We start from the raw sequence: 7,936 nt of genomic DNA on the forward strand, positions 1-7,936 counted from the left end.
ATGCTGTAGCGTTAAGATTTCCCTTCACTGGAACTAAGGGGCCTAGCCAGAACCATGACTCCATCAAACTTTACAGTTATCACTTTGCACTGGGGCAGGTTGAGTTCTCCTGGCATCCGCCAAATCCAAATTCCTCCGTCGGACTGCCAGATGGTGAAGCGTGATTCATCAATCCAGAGAACACGTTTCCACTGCTCCAGAGTCCAATGGCGGCGAGCTTTACATCACTCCAGCCGACGCTTATCATTGTGCATGGTGATCTTAGGCTTGTATGTGGCTGCTTGGCCATTAAAACCCATTTCATGAAGCTTCCGATTATTATTATTGTGCTGACGTTGCATCCAAAGGCCATTTTGAACTAGGTAGGGAGTGTTGTAACCGAGGATCAGGGGCGTCCTGTCATTCAGGGCAGAGCCCCACCTGTTTTGAACTAGGTAGGGAGTGTTGTAACCGAGGATCAGGGGCGTCCTGTCATTCAGGGCAGAGCCCCACCTGTTTTGAACTAGGTAGGGAGTGTTGTAACCGAGGATCAGGGGCGTCCTGTCATTCAGGGCAGAGCACCACCTGTTTTGAACTAGGTAGGGAGTGTTTCACCCGAGGATCAGGGGCGTCCTGTCATTCAGGGCAGAGCACCACCTGTTTTGAACTAGGTAGGGAGTGTTGCAACTGAGGATCAGGGGCGTCCTGTCATTCAGGGCAGAGCACCACCTGTTTTGAACTAGGTAGGGAGTGTTGCAACCGAGGATCAGGGGCAACCTGTCATTCAGGGCAGAGCCCCACCTGTTTTGAGCCCCACATTTCTAGCAACAACAACAACAACAACAAAATATATATAGCGTTTTTGGGAGAGGGGGCTTACATTTTCTGGATGTTATTCTGACATTAATACGTGTGACATATCAGTTTGCAAACAATGTAAAAAAAAATAATAATAATATCATTGAGTTAATAAATCCACATTCAAACATGGTCTCTATTTGCTTTGTTGAGTAAGGCAGCTCCAAAACGCAGGTGTTTCAGCCGAGCTCAGTGCTGTCTGTGTTGGTGGGGCAGCCAGCTGAAAATACGGAGTGTAGGGGTTGCTAAGGTTCTCTAGTTGCACCGTGATTCGCTCAATGTTCTGTCACTCACAGGGACAATAAGTCACCGCCAAGTCTAAGGGTAGAGCTCGAAAATTCAGGCCCCTTGGGTGCTGCCATAGAGTTACATTAGAAGTGCTCATCCAAGAACGCTCAAGGTAATTGGCCACAGATAAAATCACATGAAATCACATTATATCTACAGTAGCTTTGATTGGACTGATCATATCAACATCGTACTTTCAAAATCTTCACTAGCAGTCATCATCGTGAATCAAGTCGACCATCTGCTGGTAAATCCTTGTCATACGAAGAGAAATAATGGAGAACAATTAAAGATGAAACGTATCGGTGCCTCAGCCTAATAATTTGGTCTATTTTCCCCTCTTAATTCCATCTACTGTTCTGACTTGGTGGTGCACATGTAGCCTATAACCTGTTTTAGAGAAATGTAATGATCGAATGTAGTAGTGGTAAGGTGTTGGGACTGCTGTTGGGACTATGCTGTTGGGACTATGCTGTTTGTGGGCACCGTTTGTCACCGTTATAGTGAAATTCATGTATTGTTTAGTGTTGTGGCTTTGATGACATGCATCCCACATGTTTTTGTTTTGTTCACCCCACCAAGATTTACATGCTAACATCGCCACTGCCAAGGATAGATGATTTTTACGCGCTTCAGCACTTGGCGGTCCCGTTTTGTGAGCTTGTGTGGCCTACCACTTTGCAGCGGAGCCGTTGTTGCTCCTAGACGTTTCCACTTCACAATAACAGCACTTACAGTTGACCAGGGCAGATCTAGTAGGGCAGACATTTGACGAAGTGACTTGTTGGAAGGGTGGCACCCTATGACGGTGCCATGTTGAAAGTCACTGAGCTCTTCAGTACGGACCATTCTACTGCCAATGTTTGTCTATGGAGATTGCATGGCTGTGTGCTCGATTCTCTGTATATACGTTTGTATATATAGTGTATTTTCAAAAGCTGTGTTTGTGAGATGGCGGAGGGCGGTAGAGAGGTAGGGAGAAAGAGAGGTAGAGAGAGAGGTAGAGAGGTAGAGAGAGAGGTAGAGAGGTAGAGAGAGAGAGAGAGAGAGAGAGAGAGGTAGAGAGAGAGAGAGAGAGGTAGAGAGAGAGAGAGGTAGAGAGAGAGAGAGAGAGGTAGAGAGAGAGAGAGAGAGAGAGAGAGAGAGAGAGAGAGAGAGAGAGAGAGAGAGAGAGAGAGAGAGAGAGAGAGAGAGAGAGAGAGAGAGAGAGAGAGAGAGAGCCCCAGCAGGGCCACAGCGCTGTGCTGTCTCCATGGAAGTAGCAGTGAGGGTTGTTGAGTTGGAACCTAATAAAGGGAGGACAATAAGCACACACACACCCTACACACATACACACTCCCCCCAGCCTAATAAAGCAGCTTTGGATAGCACTGAACTAGCCAGCAGCAACCTCTAAAAGGACTCTCCATCTCCCTTAGTGCAGCACACAACCTCTCCGTCTCGCTATTTCTCTCTCTGACACACACACACACAAGTATGAACACAAAAACTCTCTCTCTCTCACACACACGCACGCACACACAAACCATGCACCAATCAGTCAATGACCATCTCAATGAAGTGAACAGCTCATTCAATGAGTCAATGACTCTTCTCGCTACTGTCTCCTCTCCTTCTCTTCTCTCCTCTCCTTTTCTCTACATGTGTCACTATGGCAACCGCTCCACTTGACAGCACTTTCTCTGCCAGTCCAGATGAGTCTGATGAGCCACTCCTCAAGCTGGACTAAGTTACCTAGTTACAGTATTTAGCCAATGAGGAGGTCTGTCTCAGAAAGAACACCTACTGTAAATGAATCATTCTTTAATATTGCAGTCTATTTTTTTGTTTTCTAAAAAACTACAAATAGTCACGACTTCTCCTCTGCTCCAATGGACCTCACCAGCTACAGTACATGTGTGTCACTATGGCAACCTCTCCGATTGAACAGAACTCTGACTGGATGTGGTTTGAATGAGCCAATCTTGACTAAGTTTCCCACTTTTAGTCTTCTGCCAGTTTCTTTGTGGTATATTTCTGAGCACTCTCCCTGTGTTCTTTCACTCATGGTCTCTTCTCTCGCTCTCTCAAGCTCTAATCTCCCTCTCTCAAGCTCTAATCTCCCCCTCTTTCTCAATTCAATTCTATTCTATTCAAAGGGCTTTTGGCATTCTACGGCTGTGTGAAGTTTCTGGATTTTGGCGGGAACTAGAACACGCTGTCGTACACGTCGATCCAGAGCATCCCAAACATGCTGAATGGGTGACATGTCAGGTGACTATGCAGGCCATGGAAAAACTGGGACATTTTCAGCTTCCAGGAATTGTGTAAAGATCCTTGTGACATGGGGCCGTACATTATCATGCTGAAACATGAGGTGATGGTGGCGGATGAATGGCACGATAATGTATCTTTGTGCATTCAAATTGCCATCAATAAAATGCAATTGTGTTAGCTGTCCGTAGCGTATGCCTGCCCATACCATAACCCTATCGCCACCATGTAGCACTCTGTTCACAACGTTGACATCAGAAAACCCCTTACCCGTACAACACCATACACGCTGTCTGCCATCTGCCCGGTAGAGATGAAACCAGGATTCATCCATGAAGAGAACACTTCTCCAGCGTGCCAGGGGCCATCGAAGGGGGGCATTTGTCCATTGAAGTCGGTTACGATGCTGAACTGCAGTCAGGTCAAGACCCTGGTGAGGATGACGAGCACGCGGATTAGCTTCCCTGAGACGGTTTCTGACAGTTTGTGCAGAAACTCTTCGGTATTGTGCAAACCCACAGTTTGATCAGCTGTCCTGGTGGCTGGACTCAGACGACCCCGCTGGTGAAGAAGCCGGATGTGGAGGTCCTGGGCTGGTGTGGTTACACGTGGTCTGCGGTTATGAGGCTGGATGAAAGTACTGCCAAATTCTCTTAAACGATTTTGGAGGCGGCTTATTGTAAATAAAGAATTAACATATAATTATCTGGCAACAGCTCTGGTGGACATTCCTGCAGTCAGCATACCAATTAGCACACTCCCTCAACTTGAGACATCTATAGCATTGTGTTGTGTAACACAACTGCACATTTTAAAGTGGCCTTTTATTGTTCCCAGCACAAGGTGCACCCGTGTAATGATCATTCTGTTGAATCAGCTTCTTGATATGCCACACTTATCAGGTGGATGGATTATCTTGGAAAATGCTCACAAACAGGGATATAAACAAATGTGTGCAAAAAATGTCCCATTCTGTCTTGTTCCCCATTCTTCTTTAAACAACAATTTAGGCTTGGAATTGTTGGTTAGTTAGGGTCAGTGGACACACAAATACCAAGAGATGAGAAAATCTTTGTTGAGCCGTTCTCTCCAGACACACTCCGCTCAGCCGGGGGATGTAGAAAGGTCTAGAGAGGTCTCAAATGGAACATTGGCATTCGTTGAGACCCGGGGCAACTCTATTGTCTCCCTGACAACCTTTCAGAATCCTGTATAGCGGTTTTATGAGACGGACAGGAGATGAAACTGCAGCGCTGAGAGCAACACAAACACAAGAGTGAGTGCTACACTCCAACTATCACAGCCTGGGTCCACTTCATCCCTACGGTGGACCAATCACTGCCTTTTATAGAATACCAGTACACACAGTTTATAGTATCTCTGTGTATCACACACGCTTGGATCAGTTCCTAACATTTTACACTGTAGTCATTTAGCAGACACTCTTATCCAGAGTTACTTACAGTAGTGAGTGGATACATTTTCATACTGGTCCCCTGTGGGAATCAAACCGACAACCCTGGCGTTGCAAGCACCATGCTCTACTAACTGAGCTACGTGGCCCTGTCATGACCTAACGCCACCTGAGTCCAAGAAGGATATGAGTCATACTGTGGAGAGTAAGTCCCTTCTCCTTGGTGAAACACACACACAGAAACAGAGAGATACACATATTAACACACACACAGAGAGAGATACACAAACACACACTAACACACACGCACACAAACACACAGAGATACACAAACACACACTAAAATACACGCGCGCACACACACACACACACACACACACACACACACACACACACACACACACACACACACACACACACACAGAGAGAGAAACAGAGAGATACACACACAGAGATACACAAACACACACACACACACAGAGAAACAGAGAGACACACACACAGAGATACACAAACACACACACACACACACACACAGAAACAGAGAGACACACACACAGAGATACACAAACACACACAGAAACAGAGGGATACACACACTAACACACACACACACAAACATACACACACAGAGATACACAAACACACACACAAATACACACATTAGCACACAGAGACACAAAGAGATACACACAAACACTAAGTCACACACACAAACCTATACACACAGAGATACATACACACAAACACAAACACACACACACAGAGTGTGTGGCCTTGAGGTGACGGTTGAGTACACCCCTCACTGTTTCTGTGTATACCTCTGGGAGAACATGGGGGAAGAGTGGTGTCCACGCACCACTGGAGACAGACACACAGAGAGTACACACACTGTCAATCACAATTCCCAATCTTATTTAACCCTTCACCGATTCCCTGTATCCCTCTCAGTCCTCTGAGAATCCTGAACCTCTACCACCCAGCGAATAACGCCTGTCATCTGTAGCTCAGATTTATTCACTCTCCTTCATATGAGACACACACACACACATCACACACATCACACACATCACACACACACACACACACACACACACACACACACACACACACACACACACACACACATAACACATCACACATCACACATCACACATCACACATCACATACACACACACACACTGGCCTAAATCATTGCTCATAGCCTCACTGAATCTGAAGTGGTTGTGGTGTGTGCCGTCTGCAATGGCAGACTTACCTCACATCATCAAGGGGCCTCATGAGCTGGGCATCATTTAAAAAAAGAATACTAGTAATATATATATTTTTTATATAATTTCTCCGCTTGAGGCCCCCCCACGCTCCGTTTGACACACTCTCGTTGTCTCACACACACATACACAAACACACTGTATCTCCAGTACACACAAAGCAGCTCCACACACCGCTTCTTCAAGGCTGTATAAACCATTTTGATTCTTTCAGGCGTTGCAGAAACCAGGAACTATGTACAGACAGCCCAGACTGGGACGTGAATACACTGTTAAACCAGAAACCAGGAACTATGTACAGACAGCCCAGACTGGGACGTGAATACACTGTTAAACCAGGAACTATGTACAGACAGCCCAGACTGGGACGTGAATACACTGTTAAACCAGGAACTATGTACAGACAGCCCAGACTGGGACGTGAATACACTATTAAACCAGGAACTATGTACAGACAGCCCAGACTGGGACGTGAATACACTGTTAAACCAGGAACTATGTACAGACAGCCCAGAATGGGACGTGAATACACTTTTAAACCAGAAACCAGAAACTATGTACAGACAGCCCAGACTGGGACGTGAATACACTGTTAAACCAGGAACTATGTACAGACAGCCCAGACTGGGACGTGAATACACTGTTAAACCAGGAACTATGTACAGACAGCCCAGACTGGGACGTGAATACACTGTTAAACCAGGAACTATGTACAGACAGCCCAGACTGGGATGTGAATACACTGTTAAACCAGGAACTATGTACAGACAGCCCAGACTGGGACGTGAATACACTTTTAAACCAGGAACTATGTACAGACAGCCCAGACTGGGACGTGAATACAATGTTAAACCAGGAACTATGTACAGACAGCCCAGACTGGGACGTGAATACAATGTTAAACCAGGAACTATGTACAGACAGCCCAGACTGGGACGTGAATACACTGTTAAACCAGAAACTATGTACAGACAGCCCAGACTGGGGCGTGAATACACTGTTAAACCAGGAACTATGTACAGACAGCCCAGACTGGGACGTGAATATACTGTTAAACCAGAAACTACGTACAGACAGCCCAGACTGGGACGTGAATACACTGTTAAACCAGAAACCAGGAACTATGTACAGACAGCCCAGACTGGGATGTGAATACACTGTTAAACCAGAAACCAGGAACTATGTACAGACAGCCCAGACTGGGACGTGAATACACTGTTAAACCAGGAACCAGGAACTATGTACAGACAGCCCAGACTGGGATGTGAATACACTGTTAAACCAGAAACCAGGAACTATGTACAGACAGCCCAGACTGGGACGTGAATACACTGTTAAACCAGGAACCAGGAACTATGTACAGACAGCCCAGTCTGGGATGTGAATACACTGTTAAACCAGGAACTATGTACAGACAGCCCAGACTGGGACGTGAATACACTGTTAAACCAGAAACCAGGAACTATGTACAGACAGCCCAGACTGGGATGTGAATACACTGTTAAACCAGGAACTATGTACAGACAGCCCAGACTGGGATGTGAATACACTGTTAAACCAGGAACTATGTACAGACAGCCCAGACTGGGACGTGAATACACTGTTAAACCAGAAACCAGGAACTATGTACAGACAGCCCAGACTGGGATGTGAATACACTGTTAAACCAGGAACTATGTACAGACAGCCCAGACTGGGATGTGAATACACTGTTAAACCAGGAACTATGTACAGACAGCCCAGACTGGGACGTGAATACACTGTTAAACCAGAAACCAGGAACTATGTACAGACAGCCCAGACTGGGACGTGAATACACTGTTAAACCAGAAACCAGGAACTATGTACAGACAGCCCAGACTGGGATGTGAA

The sequence above is a fragment of the Salvelinus fontinalis genome, unplaced genomic scaffold (assembly GCF_029448725.1).
Source record: "Salvelinus fontinalis isolate EN_2023a unplaced genomic scaffold, ASM2944872v1 scaffold_0465, whole genome shotgun sequence".
In the NCBI taxonomy this organism is placed as follows: Eukaryota; Metazoa; Chordata; class Actinopteri; order Salmoniformes; family Salmonidae; genus Salvelinus; species Salvelinus fontinalis.